Here is a 19,894-nt window from a genome sequence, read left to right as displayed (position 1 = left end):
TTTAGGTATCTAAAACAGCTTATACTTCCAGGGGCTAGTCAACCTCAGCTAGCCTATTTCCCCAAGCACCTTGGGAGTCCAGTATAATCCCTGAGTATCAGTCAGTGCACAACTCGGGCGCTACCAGCTAGCTCTAAACTGTGGTGCTCCCAACACCAGTGAGCTGTCTGTGGTTAGCTAGGTGGCAGTGCTGATGGAGGAGAAAGAGACTGAGCGTCAGAGTGATATTTGAGGCCAGGTTGTCAGAGAGGAGACTGGGAAGGCCCTATTAATAGATGTGTATGCTCTGATCGGGAATACGTAGGGAAGAACTTCCAGCCCAACCCGGGCCTGGGTCACCCACAAACATGCCTCCCGTAAACCCCCCATACCCACGCAGGTGCGCTCGCACACACACACGCACACGCACACGCACACACACACACACACACACACACACACACACACACACACACACACACACACACACACACACACACACACACACACACACACACACACACACACACACACACACACAGTCACTCACTCACTCGTACGCACACACACACACACACACACACTCCCAAACTGTGATTCTGCACCACCAAGCTCCTTGTAGCTGTCTTTAGTACCCACCTCCTCTCTGTATGTTACACCAAGTTCTCGTTAACATGATGAGACTTCCTGTAGTCTGACTCGTTAACCACACTTCCTGTTTCTGAGCTGTTCTGTGAAGTCACACAGGTGGGTCTCTCTCTCTCTCTCTGACAAACAAGAGTGAGAAAAACACTGAAATGTACCTACCATGTACCAACATGACTTAAAGTAACACTAGAGAGCCTGTGTGAGAGATTGTTGGATTAGGAAATGTTCAGTCACGATCAAAACATGGAGAGTTCACCTGCTTTGGCTGTTCTGTAACAGTAAGAGAACGTTAGGTGAGGACCACTTCAGGGCATATTGTTGTTCGGTTACACTCTAATGAGCATTTTCCTATCTATCCCCACGACTTCCTCACCCCATCTCTCTCATTAGCCATCATCTCTCTGTCTCTGTCTCTGTCTCTGTCTCTGTCTCTGTCTCTGTCTCTGTCTCTGTCTCTGTCTCTGTCTCTGTCTCTGTCTCTGTCTCTGTCTCTGTCTCTGTCTCTGTCTCTGTCTCTGTCTCTGTCTCTGTCTCTGTCTCTGTCTCTGTCTCTGTCTCTGTCTCTGTCTCTGTCTCTGTCTCCGTCTCCGTCTCCGTCTCCGTCTCCGTCTCTCTCTCTCTCAATTCAATTCAATTGGCATGGCAAGTTCATTATTACTTACATTGTCAAAGTATACATATATAAATATATATATATACAAATATATATATATAAATAAATACATGGTGGACCAACAGCAATAATAATAGTAGTAGTGGACATGGGATTACCATTGACAACAACTACAACAGCGATATTAATCAGAACAACAATACATTAAAGCAATGGTAGTGGACCAGTGTCAACATGACTGAGAAGACACTTGACATGGTATGAAAGACAAAACAAAACCAGATGGGAAATATTATTGACATTACATTGCACTTTTCATTGGCTGTCCCTCAGGTTGTGGCAGGAGGACATATTTTGGCTGCCAAAACTGCACATTTTAGCTTTTCAACCAATAATTGTTGGATTTTTTCTTCATCTTTTATAGTTTCAAATTCTTTGTATTGTATTGTCTTTCCAATTGGTCATATATTTTTATTTTTGTTTTGTGATGATTTGGTTGGGCCAGATATTCTGAGTGCTGTCCTGAAGCTCTATGGGGTTGGTTTGGGTTAGTGAACTGAGCCTCAGAACCAGCTGGCTGAGAGGACTTTTCTCTTGTTTCATCTCTTGACATTGTAGAGCTGTGTGATGGAATGTTTTGGGGTCAATTGTTTTTAGATGGTTGTCAAATTCGATGACTCTTTTTCTATTCGAATGAGGAGGGGGTATTGGCCAAATTCTGTTCTACTTGCGTTATTTAGAGTTTTTATTTACACTTGCAATACAGTCTTGCAAAACTCTGCATGCAGTAATAATAATAATAATAATATATGCCATTTAGCAGACGCTTTTATCCAAAGCGACTTACAGTCATGTGTGCATACATTCTACGTATGGGTGGTCCCGGGGATCGAACCCACTACCCTGGCGTTACAAGCGCCATGCTCTACCAACTGAGCTACAGAAGGACCATAGTATTTCGATTGGATGTTTGTGTCAAGGATGACTATGAGGGGAAGGTAGGAATCAGGCGCAGAGAGCAGAGGGTTCACGGAGAAATGCACTTTATTCCGGCACAAAATGGTCATGCCCAAAACACAGGGAGGAAAACACAGACCAACCCAAAACACAGGGAGGAAAACACAGACCAACCCAAAACACAGGGAGGAAAACACAGACCAACCCAAAACACAGGGCGGAAAAACACAGACCAACCCAAAACACAGGGAGGAAAACACAGACCAACCCAAAACACAGGGAGGAAAACACAGACCAACCCAAAACACAGGGAGGAAAACACAGACCAACCCAAAACACAGGGAGGAAAACACAGACCAACCCAAAACACAGGGAGGAAAACACAGACCAACCCAAAACACAGGCCGGAAAACACAGACCAACCCAAAACACAGGGCGGAAAAACACAGACCAACCCAAAACACAGGGAGGAAAACACAGACCAACCCAAAACACAGGGCGGAAAACACAGACCAACCCAAAACACAGGGAGGAAAACACAGACCAACCCAAAACACAGGGAGGAAAACACAGACCAACCCAAAACACAGGGCGGAAAACACAGACCAACCCAAAACACAGGGAGGAAAACACAGACCAACCCAAAACACAGGGCGGAAAACACAGACCAACCCAAAACACAGGGAGGAAAACACAGACCAACCCAAAACACAGGGTAACACGGTCCGGAGAACAATAACACCTCCAATACAAGATGTGAACAAAATATAATCCTGCACAAACAAGGGCGGGCTTCACAAGCTAGGTAAGCAAATCAAGAAAACACAAATAGGAACAGGTGCAACTCATAAGACTACACTAACAGAAAAGGGAAAAGGGATCGGTGACGGCAAGTAGACCTGTGACGACGACCGCCGAGCACCGCCCGAACAGGCAGGGGAGCCAACTTCGGCGGGAGTCGTGACAGTTTGTCCCATTTGGTAAATTCATTGTTAGAGATTGGACGCCATACTTCACTGCCATATGGAGCAATTGGTTCTATAACTGATTGGAACATTTTGAGCCAGATTCTAATTGGAATTTTGATTTTAATGTTCCTTTTAATGGTGTAAAATGCTCTTGATTTCGGTGTTGTGTAGGGTGATACCAGGTGCTGCCGATTCTTCTAATGTTTTAGCCAATTCATTAATGTAGATGTTAAATAGTGTTGGACTTATTGGGCAGCCCTGTTTCACTCCCCGTCCCTGAGAGAAGAAGTCTGTTTGCTTGTTGCCAATTTTAACCGCACATTTGTTTATAGTGTACATTGATTTAATAACACTGTATGTTTTCCCTCCAATACCACTTTCTATTAGTTTATTTTTTTTAAAGACGTTTGTGCCAAATGTAATAAAATGCTTTCTTGAAATCTACAAAACACGAGGAGATTTTGCCTTTGTTTTGGTTTACCTGGAGGATGTAAATGTGGTCTGTTGTACGATAATTTTTTTGAAATCCAATCTGGCTTCTTCTCAGGATGTTGTGTTCGCCAAGGAAGTGATGTAGTCTGCTATTTATAATACCTCAAAGAATTTTCCCCAAGTTGCTGTTAATGCAAATTCCTCTGTAATTATTTGGGTCAAATTTGTCTCCATTTTTATAGATTGGTGTGATCAATCCCTGGTTCCAAATATCGGGGGAAATACCTGCAGTGAGGATAATGTTGAATAGTTTGAGTATGGCCAATTTGAATTTGTGGTTTGTATATTTGATCATTTCATTTAAAATACCATCAGCACCACAGGCCTTTTTGGGTTGGAGAGTGCATAGTTTTTCCAATAATTCTTATTCTGTAATTGGGGTATCCACAGGATTCTGATAGTCTTTGACCGCTGATTCAAGGATTTGTAATTTTTCTTGTTTATCTTTTTGTTCTGGGCTCTTTGTTATATTGCTGTAGAGTTTTGCAAAGTGATTTCTCCACATATCCCTGTTTTGGATAGCCAATTCCTCACGATGAGGTTTGTTTCATTTATTCCAATTCCCCCAGAAGTGGTTTGATTCTATGGATTCCTCAATTCCATCAAGCTGATTTCTAATGTGCTGTTCCTTTTTTGTTCAGCCTACAGACCCGGTGTTCCACAGAGCTTCACGAGCTGTACTCCATTTTTGTTTTTCAATTTGTCATAGTTGTTTCTGTGGGGATGGAAAGGTTGTTGCTTCCTGGTAGGTGTTTATCCCCATGACTGTTAATAGTGTCTTGTTCTTCTGCTGTTCCAGCATTCAGGTCTCCACCGACCAGTACGTTGCCTGGGGCCTGAAAGTGACTAATTTCCCCCTCTAGAATGGAGAAACTCTCTTCATTGAAGTAGGGTGACTGAGGGGGGAATGTATGTGGAGGAAATGGAGAAACTCTCGTCATTGAAGTAGGGTGACTCTGAGGGGGGGAATGTATGGCACAGAGGAATACGTTTTTATCTGTCAAGATGGCCTCCTTGTTGATTTTTAACCAAATTAAGAATTCTCCTGTTTTGATCAATTCGATTGAATGAATTAGTTCAGCTTTATACCATATTAGCATTCCCCCTGAGTCTCTGCCCTGTCTGATTCCTTTTAATTTAGTGGATGGGATGATTATCTCCCTATAACCTAGTGTACAGCCAGTGGAATCATCACCTCTGAACCATGTTTCCTGTAGTTCTACAATATCAATATCATCCATTTCTTTCAGGAAGTCTGGGTCTCTGCTCTTTAGCCCAAAAACAGGAGACTCCAATCCTTGTAAATTCCAACATGCAACGTAAAAATATTTCATAACTTTTTTTTCTTTACCTTCAAAAAATGAGACAAACCTTCACAATCCAACAAGAACTATTCAAATAGGATTTTGCAATTAACATAAACTATTATTATGCAAATGTGATTTGTTTATCATTTAAGATAGCATTTGTGTCATGCCACTTGGGTGGATGAAGTGTGCTCATCTTACCATGACCCTCGGCCTATCACATGTGAGCATAGCAGACTCAGAATGTGTTTAATGTCACTCATTGGGTCTAAAGCTGGGCTGGGGTGGTCTGTGCTGCGCTGGCTGTGGTGGGCATTGAGGTTGGTGGTGCTGTGTTCATGGCTGGGGTGTTCAGGGTGCTGGTCCAGGGTGTTGTCTCGGTGATCTCGGCGGGGTGGAGATTGCTTTGCTGTTCCTGGGTGGAGAGGTCGGGCTGCGGTTTAAAGCGACGTCCTTGAGAGTCTTGGCAAGGATGAGGACTGTCTCCTTGTACAGGTGAACATGGTCATAGATACAGTCCAGATCGAGGGTGGGATGATGGGCCAGGTGTACATTGGGTCGCAGGGCTCAGTCCCGGGGGAGGCTGGCGTTTACATTTACATTTACATTTAAGTCATTTAGCAGACGCTCTTATCCAGAGCGACTTACAAATTGGTGCATTCACCTTATGACATCCAGTGGAACAGCCACTTTACAATAGTGCATCTAAATATTTTAAGGGGGGAGGGGGTGAGAAGGATTACTTTATCCTATCCTAAGTATTCCTTAAAGAGGTGGGGTTTCAGGTGTCTCCGGAAGGTGGTGATTGACTCCGCTGTCCTGGCGTCGTGAGGGAGTTTGTTCCACCATTGGGGAGCCAGAGCAGCGAACAGTTTTGACTGGGCTGAGCGGGAACTGTACTTCCTCAGTGGTAGGGAGACGAGCAGGCCAGAGGTGGATGAACGCAGTGCCCTTATTTGGGTGTAGGGCCTGATCAGAGCCTGGAGGTACTGAGGTGCCGTTCCCCTCACAGCTCCGTAGGCAAGCACCATGGTCTTGTAGCGGATGCGAGCTTCAACTGGAAGCCAGTGGAGAGAGCGGAGGAGCGGGGTGACGTGAGAGAACTTGGGAAGGTTGAACACTAGACGGGCTGCGGCGTTCTGGATGAGTTGTAGGGGTTTAATGGCACAGGCAGGGAGCCCAGCCAACAGCGAGTTGCAGTAATCCAGACGGGAGATGACAAGTGCCTGGATTAGGACCTGCGCCGCTTCCTGTGTGAGGCAGGGTCGTACTCTGCGGATGTTGTAGAGCATGAACCTACAGGAACGTGCCACCGTCTTGATGTTAGTTGAGAACGACAGGGTGTTGTCCAGGATCACACCAAGGTTCTTAGCGCTCTGGGAGGAGGACACAATGGAGTTGTCAACCGTGATGGCGAGATCATGGAACGGGCAGTCCTTCCCCGGGAGGAAGAGCAGCTCCGTCTTGCCGAAGTTCAGCTTGAGGTGGTGATCCGTCATCCACACTGATATGTCTGCCAGACATGCAGAGATGCGATTCGCCACCTGGTCATCAGAAGGGGGAAAGGAGAAGATTAATTGTGTGTCGTCTGCATAGCAATGATAGGAGAGACCATGTGAGGTTATGACAGAGCCAAGTGACTTGGTGTATAGCGAGAATAGGAGAGGGCCTAGAACAGAGCCCTGGGGGACACCAGTGGTGAGAGCGCGTGGTGAGGAGACAGATTCTCGCCACGCCACCTGGTAGGAGCGACCTGTCAGGTAGGACGCAATCCAAGCGTGGGCCGCGCCAGAGATGCCCAACTCGGAGAGGGTGGAGAGGAGGATCTGATGGTTCACAGTATCGAAGGCAGCCGATAGGTCTAGAAGGATGAGAGCAGAGGAGAGAGAGTTAGCTTTAGCGGTGCGGAGCGCCTCCGTGATACAGAGAAGAGCAGTCTCAGTTGAATGACTAGTCTTGAAAGTTTATTCTATGGATTGTGGCAGGGTGGAAGTCCTTCCTCTGTAGAAGGGTTGACACCACGATTCTTGAGTTGGGGAAGATTGCGGAGTCCTTCTCAATCACTTCCCGTAGTGAAGTCGCCACCCTCTCCTGCTGAGCACGCAGGTCGTTGCCTCCGGTGTGTATGATTATGTGGCTTGGCGACCCGAGATGGGCCTTATCAAGCAGCTCCATGGCCCTCTGCGTTGTTGTCACCACACCTTTCTCCTTTTGTGTCGAGGGAAAAGTTTCTTCTCCTGAACAAACTTCCCCTTAGAGTCCATCAAGAGGACGATGTCAGCTAGTGCTTCTTCTGGACTGGGGGGCTGGTGGGTGTTGGAGCTGGGGTGTGGCTGGTCTGTGCCGGTGCCACTGTCAGTGGTCTAGGGAGGAGGGGTGCAGCAGGCAGAGCTGGGGAAGCCTGGCTGGTTGATCTGGGCTCCTCTGCTGTATGAGGGCAGGTCATAGAGTAGTGATCTAGCTGCTCCTGCAGCCTGTCCTCTGTTCTCTTTCTCTCCTGCAGCTCCTCTCTTAGTGTGGTCAGATCGTTATTACTGCTCTGCCTGTCTTTTTGGAGCTCTTTCACCTCCTTTGCAAGGCTGCTGTCCTGCTCTGTCCGCACCCTGGTTAGGAGCTCCTCTAAGGTGTGGTTGTCTGGTTGCTGTTTGCTCACGCTCTCCCTGAGCAGGACCACCTCCCCTCCAGTTTGGTGAACTCATCCCTCATGGCAGCCATGGGGGTGAGGAGGGCCTGAGCCTGCTCTGCACTGAGGGGGTCGCTCTCCTACTGGGGCGTGTCCTCCACTATGGTGGAAGAGAGGTGCTGGATGTGCCGTTTTGGGTGGGGCTAGTAGGGGTGAGGGTGGTACCGTTAGCAAGCTAGTCAAAACTTCTTAACTTGGTGCAAAGTTACTTTTTTATAGCCTGAATGAGTAGAGTTGTTGTTCATCACTTGTCTGGAATTATTTTTCGATTAGAGTGTTTATCTCATCCTAAAAACATTCTCTCTCTCTCTCTCTCTCTCTCTCTCTCTCTCTCTCTCTCTCTCTCTCTCTCTCTCTCTCTCTCTCTCTCTCTCTCTTCAATTCAATTCAATTCAAGGGGCTTTATTGCCAAGGCAACTGAAATGGATAAACGAAAGTGAAATAAACAATTAAAAGTAAACAGTAAATTTTACACTCACAAGCTCCAAAATAATCTCTCTCTCTCTCTCTCTCTCTCTCTCTCTCTCTCTCTCTCTCTCTCTCTCTCTCTCTCTCTCTCTCTCTCTCTCTCTCTCTCTTTTGTTATATGTGGCCCTAATTCCCATGTATTTATGCTGGAACAACAACAGTGGTCCTTGTTACACCCAGAGGTTCTTACATCAGATTAGCAACCCCAGTAATTTCTGTTGTAAAAACAATCACTTCATGTCCTGTATCGTTATGTGTTGGTTATGATGCTCTGTGGACACATTAAGGGTCATAGAGGTTTGACACAAGATGAACTCTTTCAATACTGTATCCCTCAACTACTCAACTTACTGTAGTGAGTGTGTGTGTGTAGGCATGTCTCCCCACAAGCCCTCATGAAAGGCTAGCGATCTCTTTCATCCTGACCTCCAAACACACACACACACACACACACACACACACACACACACACACACACACACACACACACACACACACACACACACACACACACACACACACACACACACACACACACACACACACACACACACACACATCGTCGGGAGATCAAACACAATGACCATCGCCATATGAACAACTTTTTCCTCAGTTTGACCTTTAGTGGACCTTTCATGAGGGTCAAAGAGCCATCAATCCTTCTTCTGTAGGCTCCACCATCAGAGAGAAGTGTGTGTGTGTGTGTGTGCAACCAGGTCACCCATGATGTAAGACAGTATTCAACGTCCATACATGTCTGAGGCTGTTGGGAGATGACGTTGAAACTGTCCATTAGGGGCAACAGTTAGCGCTGTTACCTTCAAATAGGTTTCTGTTTGGCTAGGGTGTTATGGACAGGGATGGTGGATAGGTTGAAAATTGTTCTTGAAATGTTGGTTTTAATCCTATCCCAAACCTTAAGCCTTACCTCAACCAATCAGAGTTAATGCCTTAACCTAATCCTATCCTTAAAAATTCAGAGTTAATGCTTAAACTTAACCTTAAACACGACCACATTTTTTGGAACAACTTTGAAATTTGATGTTTGAGAAACATGGATAAACGTCTAATTCTGACGCGAGAGTGTGAGAGCTTGTTGGTGTGTGTCTTTGTGTGTGTGTGTGTGTGTGTGTGTGTGTGTGTGTGTGTGTGTGTGTGTGTGTGTGTGTGTGTGTGTGTGTGTGTGTGTGTGTGTGTGGTCTTTGAAGAACTTCCCTTTGTTGTAATTGACAAGGACACGTGTGTGACATCTGCAGAGGTCCTCAAACATGTGACGGTTAGACCTATACCAGTCTGCTGTTCCCACATGCTTCAAGAGGGCCACCATTGTTCCTGTTCCCAAGAAAGCTAAGGTAACTGAGCTAAACGACTACCGCCCCGTAGCACTCACTTCTGTCATCATGAAGTGCTTTGAGAGACTAGTCAAGGACCATATCACCTCCACCCTACCTGACACCCTAGACCCACTCCAATTTGCTTACCGCCCAAATAGGTCCACAGACGATGCAATCTCAACCACACTGCACACTGCCCTAACCCACCTGGACAAGAGGAATACCTATGTGAGAATGCTGTTCATCGACTACAGCTCGGCATTCAACACCATAGTACCCTCCAAGCTCGTCATCAAGCTCGAGACCCTGGGTCTCGACCCCGCCCTGTGCAACTGGGTACTGACTTCCTGACGGGCCGCCCCCAGGTGGTGAGGGTAGGCAACAACATCTCCTCCCCGCTGATCCTCAACACGGGGGCCCCACAAGGGTGCGTTCTGAGCCCTCTCCTGTACTCCCTGTTCACCCACGACTGCGTGGCCACGCACGCCTCCAACTCAATCATCAAGTTTGCGGACGACACAACAGTGGTAGGCTTGATTACCAACAACGACGAGACGGCCTACAGGGAGGAGGTGAGGGCCCTTGGAGTGTGGTGTCAGGAAAATAACCTCACACTCAACGTCAACAAAACTAAGGAGATGATTGTGGACTTCAGGAAACAGCAGAGGGAACACCCCCCTATCCACATTGATGGAACAGTAGTGGAGAGGGTAGCTAGTTTTAAGTTCCTCGGCATACACATCACAGACAAACTGAATTGGTCCACTCACACTGACAGCGTCGTGAAGAAGGCGCAGCAGCGCCTATTCAACCTCAGGAGGCTGAAGAAATTCGGCTTGTCACCAAAAGCACTCACAAACTTCTACAGATGCACAATCGAGAGCATCCTGGCGGGCTGTATCACCGCCTGGTACGGCAACTGCTCCGCCTCAACCGTAAGGCTCTCCAGAGGGTAGTGAGGACTGCACAACGCATCACCGGGGGCAAACTACCTGCCCTCCAGGACACCTACACCACCCGTTGTTACAGGAAGGCCATAAAGATCATCAAGGACATCAACCACCCGAACCACTGCCTGTTCACCCCACTATCATCCAGAAGGCGAGGTCAGTACAGGTGCATCAAAGCTGGGACCGAGAGACTGAAAACAGCTTCTATCTCAAGGCCATCAGACTGTTAAACAGCCACCACTAACATTGAGTGGCTGCTGCCAACACACTGACATTGACACTGACCCAACTCCAGCCATTTTAATAATGGGAATTGATGGGAAATTATGTAAATATATCACTAGCCACTTTAAACAATGCTACCTTATATAATGTTACTTACCCTACATTATTCATCTCATATGCATATGTATATACTGTACTCTACAACATCGACTGCATCCTTATGTAACACATGTATCACTAGCCACTTTAACTATGCCACTTTGTTTACTTTGTCTACACACTCATCTCATATGTATATACTGTACTCGATACCATCTACTGTATGCTGCTCTGTACCATCACTCATTCATATATCCTTATGTACATGTTCCTTATCCCCTTACACTGTGTATAAGACAGTAGTTTTGGAATTGTTAGTTAGATTACTTGTTGGTTATCACTGCATTGTCGGAACTAGAAGCACAAGCATTTCGCTACACTCGCATTAACATCTGCTAACCATGTGTATGTGACAAATAAAATTGGATTTGATTTGAATTTGATTTGATTTAGACAAGGCACTCAACTAGTGGCTGGTGGGTAGAGTGTTATGAGACCAAATGGGAAATAAGAGCAAAGTGATTGACCTCTGTTTCCACAAAAGGAATTACAACAAGGTGTTATCTAGAACCTAAAAAGGTTGTGCGGCTGTCCCCATAGGAAAACCATTTGAAGAATTTGAAGAAAAATGTTATGCAATGGGGGCAGCCAGCCAAATAACCTTTTGGAACCCTTGTTTTCTAAGAATGTGGCTTTGACCCTTGAGGTGTGCGTCATAATAACATGGAGTGATCACATCAATGGAGTACAAGTAAAAACAAGGAGAGCTTTGTCCATAAGTACAACTACTTAACTCATTCCTGGCTTACATTTAGAAACATAGTTAGTTTTACAGCACTGAATACATGAAACATGACAATTATGTCAGCAAATAAGTGCCTATGGCAGGCTACTAATCCTATTACTCAACTCTACTCCACACACATGCATATTAGGCTACGATGCAGCATACCATTCATATTTCATTCCTCTTTCTCTGCCATTGACTATAGGCCTACCTCCTTTTGAAGTCTATGGTGTATTTTCAAAGGTGAAGATTGATTCTCTGACAAGTTGGTGCCTGGGTGGGAAGGTTATAAGTGCATGCCAATCAGGATGTAACATTGTAAATAGTCTTTTAATTCATGCAGTAGCCTATATTTCAGACTAGTGGAATGATCAAAATACCCAAATCAATCCAAATAAATAGGCATAGCTAGTAATACACAATGTTCTTCTATTACAGGCTGGAAATGTGTCAATATGCAAATGAGGAATAGGTATAATGGAATAAATGCATGCCTACCTTTGAAAGTCAAACTACAAAACACAACTTCTTTGGTGTTGCGGTTCATTTGAAGCTAATGTCCATCTTGCTGCTTCAGAGTTTTGTAATAACTGTGTCGAAGTAGCCTTGTGGAGGCACCAATGATCAGAATAAGTGCACCTCTATTTTACCACCAGCAGCACCACCGCAGAAATCAAGGTAACGCCCCTTTACTATAAATCGGATTAATTCATGAAGAATTCAATGATGCCCCCCTGTGGAGTGAGGTGGTATTATAGGTGTGCAATGCACAGGTATGCTGGAATGGATTTCCGCAATGCGGATCTATCGTTGTGCATCTATGGTTGAATATCCCAAAAAAGTCCGTCTTTTCAGATCCTGAACCCCCCCTCAGGTTCGTCCTATTTACTACCAGTGTTTGTAGGAACATACCCCATCGATCAGTTTATAATTGGGTAGGAAAATTCCCGAAAACCAGGGGTAGGCTATCACGCCAGAAAAGGGTAAACAGTAAAGGGTCATTGGAAGATGGACGATAATCCAGCTGTCCCGCAGCTGTTGAGCTGCTCAAATTCCCATCACAGCTGCAATTGTATTAATTCAACTCATATCGTGCATGTCAGCTGCTTCCACTAGATGGCGATACTTGACTATAGAGTAAATGGTGTGTCTGGCAAATGCACAATACATGATCCACAATGCCTAATATCTGGATGCAGATACTTAAGATATGTGGGTGTGGAGTGGGAGTTATGGGAGGGGGTGTAAATATGACGTTTTAGATATATTTCAATGTTGTCTTTTACTTTACAAAAACACTTGAAAGAAGGCTATTCTATCACTGGTAAAAAATGACTGTTAGTTGTCTTCCGCCCAGCCTGTTAGTCTTGAATGCCAGAGCTTGTGTAACGTACATCGAATGCTTTGCTGGTCATGCAAACCAGTTCTCCCACTCTCTCCAGCCTGCGTGTTCAGCCCAGTCAGTCTCTGAGTCCGGAGATAGGAGATAAGGGAGATAGCCAGGCTGGTCTGTGCGACTCCCCTACTAAAGCCAATGCCATGCGTAAACACAGTACTGCGCTGGCAGTTTCATATCCATTTCTTCTGTTGTTCATTAGTCATGCTATTGTTATGAAAACCCTTCACAATGTCATATCCCTTTTCTTTTTAATTTCCTATGACGTACTCTTATGGTGTAGGACATGGGAAATGTCTCTCTATATCAATTCCTTTATTGGCATGGGAAACGTGTTAACATTGCCAAAGCAAGTATATATCTCTCTCTCTCTCTCTCCATTTTTCTGTGGTATAACAAGAGATAGATTCTTTGGAAAAAATAAAATGTGATTTTTGAATAATTCTGCTCTACACTGGTAGTCAATGCCCCTTACTGTTAGGCATGATATAGTACGCTCTTAGAAAAAAAGGTGCTATATAGAACCTAAAAGGGTTTAACAGGTGTCCCAATAGGAGAACCATTTGAATAACCCTTTTGGGTTCCAGATATAAGCCTTTTGAGTTTCTTGTACAACCCTTTCTACAGATAGTTCTACCTGGAACCAAAAATAGTTTCCCCATGGGGACTGCTGTACAACCCTTTTGGAAACTCTTTTTCTAATAATGTAGACCTGTGTCATTTTACAACGTCATCATTTATTTGTAATTTCTCTTCTTTTCTTCATTTACTATGACTAAAAAAACACCTATTAATGATTAAATTCATTCAATAAAATCCAAAAAGATTCATCAATTCAGTAGATTCTGTTCCACTGAAAGAGGAAAGCATATTCGTGTTTCAATTTTTAATCTCTGTCTACCCCCCTCATCTCTCTCTGTCTTTCTCTGCTTTTCTGCAGTAGCCCATAGCTGGGGGAATCTATTTTACATTGCCAGAAATGATCCTGTTTCATAGTGACCCAGGTGTGTTAAACCCCTAGAACTCCCTACACCATCAATGTCACAGTTTCCAGCTAAATGATACAGTCAGTTACGTTACATATGGATTCTGATGGAGTCATTTTGCTGACAAGATAAAACTCCTCAATCCTTTTCCTGTTTAACGATACATTGTATTAATAAATGGTATCCTCAGATTCTCTCAGCCAAAGCCTCACACTAAACTGCACTTATTAACATGAACCTATAACGGGGCAACTCTTTCATCTGTGCAAATCTCTCTGAGTATGTGAATGAATGGGCAAATAAACGATGCCGAGTGTGTGAGTTAGTGCACAGCAGTACGATAGAGCTATATTATTGACATGAGGAGAGTAAGGATGGGAAGATGGAGGACAGAGAGAGAGAGAGAGAGAGAGAGAGAGAGAGAGAGAGAGAGAGAGAGAGAGAAAAGGGGAGGGGAGAAAGAGCAAGACAGAGACAGAGAGAGAGAGAAAGAGAGAGTGGGGGGGGCAAGAGCGAGAGCAAGAGATAGAGAGGGGAGAGAGCTAGACAGAGAGAGAGAAAGAGAGAGAGAGAGGGGGGCAAGAGCGAGAGCAAGAGATAGAGAGGGGAGAGAGCTAAACAGAGAGAGAGAAGAGAGAGAGAGAGAGAGAGAGAGAGAGAGAGAGAGAGAGAGAGAGAGAGAGAGAGAGAGAGAGAGAGAGAGAGGGGGGGGCAAGAGCGAGAGCGAGAGATAGAGAGGGGAGAGAGCGAGACAGAGAGAGAGAGAGAGAGAGAGAGAGAGAGAGAGAGAGAGAGAGAGAGAGAGAGAGAGAGAGGGGAGGGGAACGTGTGTGATTTCAAAGTGTTGTTCCTTTGTACGGCTCACAGATACGGTACTGAGGGAGCCAGCCTGTACCTCTTTTACACACGTTGCCATGGAAACCAGCCCAGCAGCCAACCAGCAGCTGTAAGAATCCCAAGAAATTCCTCCACACATTCTCCCCCATACTACCCCACCCCCATGCACACATACTACACACACACAAACACACACACGCAAGCATGCACACACACATACATACCCACACACACACACATTCCTCACCACATACACACATGTAATACACACATTAACATCTCCCTCCATCCACAATTAGGGTTTCACTAATCCGATAACTTTCCCCAAACCTGGTAAATATCCCCAAATTCCCTGGTTTTTCAGAAAACATGGTTGGAAACATTCCGGAATCTGGAGGAAATAAGCCGGAAATCCGAAATCCTCCAAGTAGGTTTCTGGAAGACCTGGGAATTTTGGGAAACCCTATCCCTATCCCTATTTGTAACCCTATCCACAATGCATGAAATTACCTAATTTAATAGTAAGCCCTCTATAGCAGAACCCCTGTAAAGGCTCTAGTAACCAGGGGCACACTTCTAGTAACCAGGGGTACTCCTCTAGTAACCAGGGGTACTCCTCTAGTAACCAGGGGTGTTCCTCTAGTAACAAGGGGTACTCTTCTAGTAACCTGGGGCTACCAGGGGTACTCCTCTAGTAACCATGGGTACTCCTCTAGTAACCAGGGGCTACCAGGGACACTCCTCTAGTAACCAGGGGTACTCCTCTAGTAACCAGGGATACTCCTCTAGTAAACAGGGGCACTCCTCTAGTAACCAGGGATACTCTTCTAGTAACCTGGGACGCTCCTCTAGTAACCAGGGGTACTCCTCTAGTAACCAGGGGCACTCCTCTAGTAACCAGTGGTACTCCTCTAGTAACCAGGGATACTCCTCTTGTAACCAGGGGTACTCCTCTAGTAACCAGGGGCTACCAGGGACACTCCTCTAGTAACCAGTGGTACTCCTCTAGTAACCAGGGATACTCCTCTTGTAACCAGGGGTACTCCTCTAGTAACCAGGGGCACTCCTCCAGTAACCAGTGGTACTCCTCTAGTAACCAGGGATACTCCTCTTGTAACCAGGGGTACTCCTCTAGTAACCAGGGGCTACCAGGGACACTCCTCTAGTAACCAGTGGTACTCCTCTAGTAACCAGGGATACTCCTCTTGTAACCAGGGGTACTCCTCTAGTAACCAGGGGCTACCAGGGATACTCCTCTAGTAACCTGGGGCACTCCTCTAGTAACCTGTGACGCTCCTCTAGTAACCTGGGATGCACCTCTAGTAACCAGGGGCGCTCTTCTTGTAACCTGGGGCGGTCCTCTAGTAACCAGGGGCACTCCTCTTGTAACCAGGGTCACTCCTCTAGTAACCAGGGGCACTCCTCTAGTAACCAGGGGGGCTCCTCTAGTAACCAGGGGCACTCCTCTTGTAACCAGGGACACTCCTCTAGTAACCAGAGGCACTCCTATAGTAACCAGGGGTAATCCTCTAGTAACCAGGGGTACTCCTCTTGTAACCAGGGGCACTCCTCTAGTAACCAGAGGCACTCCTATAGTAACCAGGGGTACTCCTCTAGTAACCAGGGGTACTCCTCTAGTAACCAGGGGCACTCCTCTAGTAACCAGAGGCACTCCTCTTGTAACCAGGGGCACTCCTCTAGTAACCAGAGGCACTCCTATAGTAACCAGGGGTACTCCTCTAGTAACCAGGGGCACTCCTATAGTAACCAGGGGTACTCCTCTAGTAACCAGGAGCACTCCACTTGTAACCAGGGGTACTCCTCTAGTAACCAGGGGCACTCCTCTTGTAACCAGGGGCACCCCTCTGGTAACCAGGGGCACTCCTATAGTAACCATGGGTACTCCTCTTGTAACCTGGGGTACTCCTCTAGTAACCAGGGGCACTCCTCTTGTAACCTGGGGTACTCCTCTTGTAACCTGGGGTACTCCTCTAGTAACCAGGGGCACTCCTCTAGTAACCTGGGGTACTCCTCTAGTAACCTGTGACGCTCCTCTAGTAACCTGGGATGCTCCTCTTGTAACCTGGGGCACACCTCTAGTAACCAGGGGCGCTCTTCTTGTAACCTGGGGCGGTCCTCTAGTAACCAGGGGCACTCCTCTTGTAACCAGGGTCACTCCTCTAGTAACCAGGGGCACTCTTCTAGTAACCAGGGGTACTCCTCTAGTAACCAGGGGCACTCCTCTTGTAACCAGGGGCACTCCTCTAGTAAACAGGGGGGCTCCTCTAGTAACCAGGGGCACTCCTCTTGTAACCAGGGGCACTCCTCTAGTAACCAGAGGCACTCCTCTTGTAACCTGGGGTACTCCTCTAGTAACCAGGGGCACTCCTCTAGTAACCTGGGGTACTCCTCTAGTAACCTGTGACGCTCCTCTAGTAACCTGGGATGCTCCTCTTGTAACCAGGGGCACTCCTATAGTAACCATGGGTACTCCTCTAGAAACCAGGGTAACCTGGGGCACCCCTCTGGTAACCAGGGGCACTCCTATAGTAACCATGGGTACTCCTCTTGTAACCTGGGGTGCTCCTCTGGTAACCAGGGGCACTCCTATAGTAACCAGGGGTACTCCTCTTGTAACCTGGGGCGCTCCTCTAGTAACCAGGGGCACTCCTCTTGTAACCAGGAGCACTCCTCTAGTAACCAGGGGCACTCCTATAGTAACCAGGGGTACTCGGTCACACCTCTATCTGAGTTTTTGTATTTCAAGGGTATGTGGTTGACCTGCTGCTGCCTGCTGTGCTCATACACACACACACACACACACACACACGCACGCACGCACGCACGCATGCAGGCACGCACGCAGGCAGGCAGGCAGGCAGGCAGGCAGGCAGGCAGGCAGGCAGGCAGGCAGGCAGGCAGGCAGGCAGGCAGGCAGGCAGGCAGGCAGGCAGGCAAACACACACACGCAGGCACACACCCTTAAGGTGCATAGGGAGCAGCAGATGCTTGCACTGTGACCATAGTTCTGTGCAAGGCCGTAGACAAGGTCATTTACTGCATTTCTATAAAATTTTAGAACACTAACATGCCTTTTGGAGAAGAACAAAAACAAGCATAAATGACCCCAGCCATTATGACCTTGGCTGCTGTTGCTTCAATGTATGCACACATGACTGTAAGTCGCTTTGGATAAAAGCGTCTGCTAAATGGCATATATTATTATTATTATTATATATTATTTTTCTTCAGTCCATCTACAGACACATAGCCTATATGCTATACAATTAGCCACTACACATTTCCTCAACACAGGGACTAAAATCTATAATTCAACACGTACAGCGCAATCTGTTAGCAGAAATTAGCAGTTTTACAGCTAATTTACAGCAGTTCTACCTATTTTGCCATGCGGTGGAAAGACATTTTTGCAGTTTTAAAAGCTAGTTTCCTGCAATTCTACACATTTTGTCATGACTTACGCCATGTTAATATGATATCTGAGTGAGAGTGAATAACAAAATCAGTATGGGACCCCTGGAGGTCAAGGCCCCTTGGCACATGCGCTGTGTGCCCTGGTAGGTAATTCGGCCATAATTACTACGTTTAGTTAGCTGGTTAGACTTACTACACTAATGAATCCAATTGTAACAGTTTTAATGGACGGTGCTAAATGAGAGACTGTCAGTGAGTGGCGCATAACGAGGACAACTGCCGATGCACAACCACATTTTGAAATTGCACCTAGTGTATTCAACTATTCTAACTCTCAATAGTAAGATGAGACCCGACTGAGTTCCCCCCCCAAAAATGCAAAAAGCTGCGACCCACAGGCCTACAATGAGATGCACAGCGAGAACAGAGATAGGTAGACAAGCAAGGAAGCAACTACAGAGAAAACAAACCGCAAACTTTGACTTCGGGGAAACCACTACCATCTAACCATGTTGCCTATGAGCAAAGACAGACTAATTAAGTACTTGCATTACTGTCATTTTCCACATGGAATGAAAAGTTACACATGCACTTACAGTACCAGTCAAAAGTGTGGACACACCTACTCATTCAAGCATTTTTCTTTATTTGTACTATTTTCAACATTGTAGAATAATAGTGAAGACTCTGAAATAACACATATGGAATCATGTAGTAACCAAAATATGTTTTATATTTCAGATTCTTCAAAGTAGCCACCCTTTGCCTTGATGACAGCTTCGCACACTCTCGGCATTCTCTCAACCACCTTCATGAGGTATGCTTTTCCAACAGTCTTGAAGGAGTTCCCACATATGCTGAGCACTGCTTTTCCTTCACTCTGTGGTCCAACTCATCCCAAACCATCTCAATTGGGTTGAGGTCAGTTGATTGTGGAGGCCAGGTCACCTGATGCAGCACTCCATCAATCTCCTTGGTCAAAAAGCCCTTATACAGCCTGGAGGTGCGTTTTGGGTCATTGTACTGTTGAAAAACAAATGATTGTCCCACTAAGCGCGAACCAGATGGGATGGCATATCACTGCAGAATGATGTGGTTGCCATGCTGGTTAAGTGTGCCTTGAATTCTAAATAGATCACAGACGGTGTCACCAGCAAAGCACACCCACACCATCACACCTCCTCCTCCATGCTTCACGGTGGGAACCGCACATGTGGACATCATCTGTTCACCTACTCTGCGTCAGTTGGACTCATCAGACCAAAGGACAGATTTTCCGCCGTCTAATGTCCATTGCTCGTGTTTCTTGGCCCAAGCAAGTCTCTTCTTATTATTGGTGTCCTTTAGTAGTGGTTTCTTTGCAGCAAGTCTCCTCTGAACAGTTGATGTTGAGATGTGTCTGTTACTTGAACTCTGTGAAGCATTTACTTGGGCTGCAATCTGAGGTGCAGTTAACTCTATTGAACGTAGGCTCTTCCTTTCCTCTGGGTCTTCCTTTCCTGTGGCAGTCTTCATGAGAGCCAGTTTCATCATAGCGGTTGATGGTTTTTGCAACTGCACTTGAAGAAACTTTCAATGTTCTTGGAATTTCCCGCATTGACTGACCTTTATGTCTTAAAGTAATGATGGACTGTCATTTCTCTTTGCTTATTTGAGCTGTTCTTGCCATAATATGGACTTGGTATTTTACCAAATAGGGCTATCTTCTGTATACCACCCTTACCTTGTCA

General features: G+C 46.0%; 1 protein-coding gene across 1 annotated transcript in view; it reads right to left on the bottom strand.

Annotated features, from left to right (window-relative positions):
- LOC124014309 (protein kinase C theta type-like) overlaps window positions 1–12,129 on the bottom strand; it is a 28,941-nt gene extending 16,812 nt beyond the window's left edge. Inside the window, 2 exon segments of the mRNA XM_046329145.1 lie at window positions 11,722–11,783; window positions 12,009–12,129. The gene's annotated coding sequence lies outside the window, so the exon portion shown is untranslated.
- Between the last annotated feature and the right edge of the window lie 7,765 nt (window positions 12,130–19,894).

The sequence above is a fragment of the Oncorhynchus gorbuscha genome, linkage group LG25 (assembly GCF_021184085.1).
Source record: "Oncorhynchus gorbuscha isolate QuinsamMale2020 ecotype Even-year linkage group LG25, OgorEven_v1.0, whole genome shotgun sequence".
Classification (NCBI taxonomy): Eukaryota; Metazoa; Chordata; class Actinopteri; order Salmoniformes; family Salmonidae; genus Oncorhynchus; species Oncorhynchus gorbuscha.
This window is presented reverse-complemented; position numbering and strand designations above follow the sequence as displayed.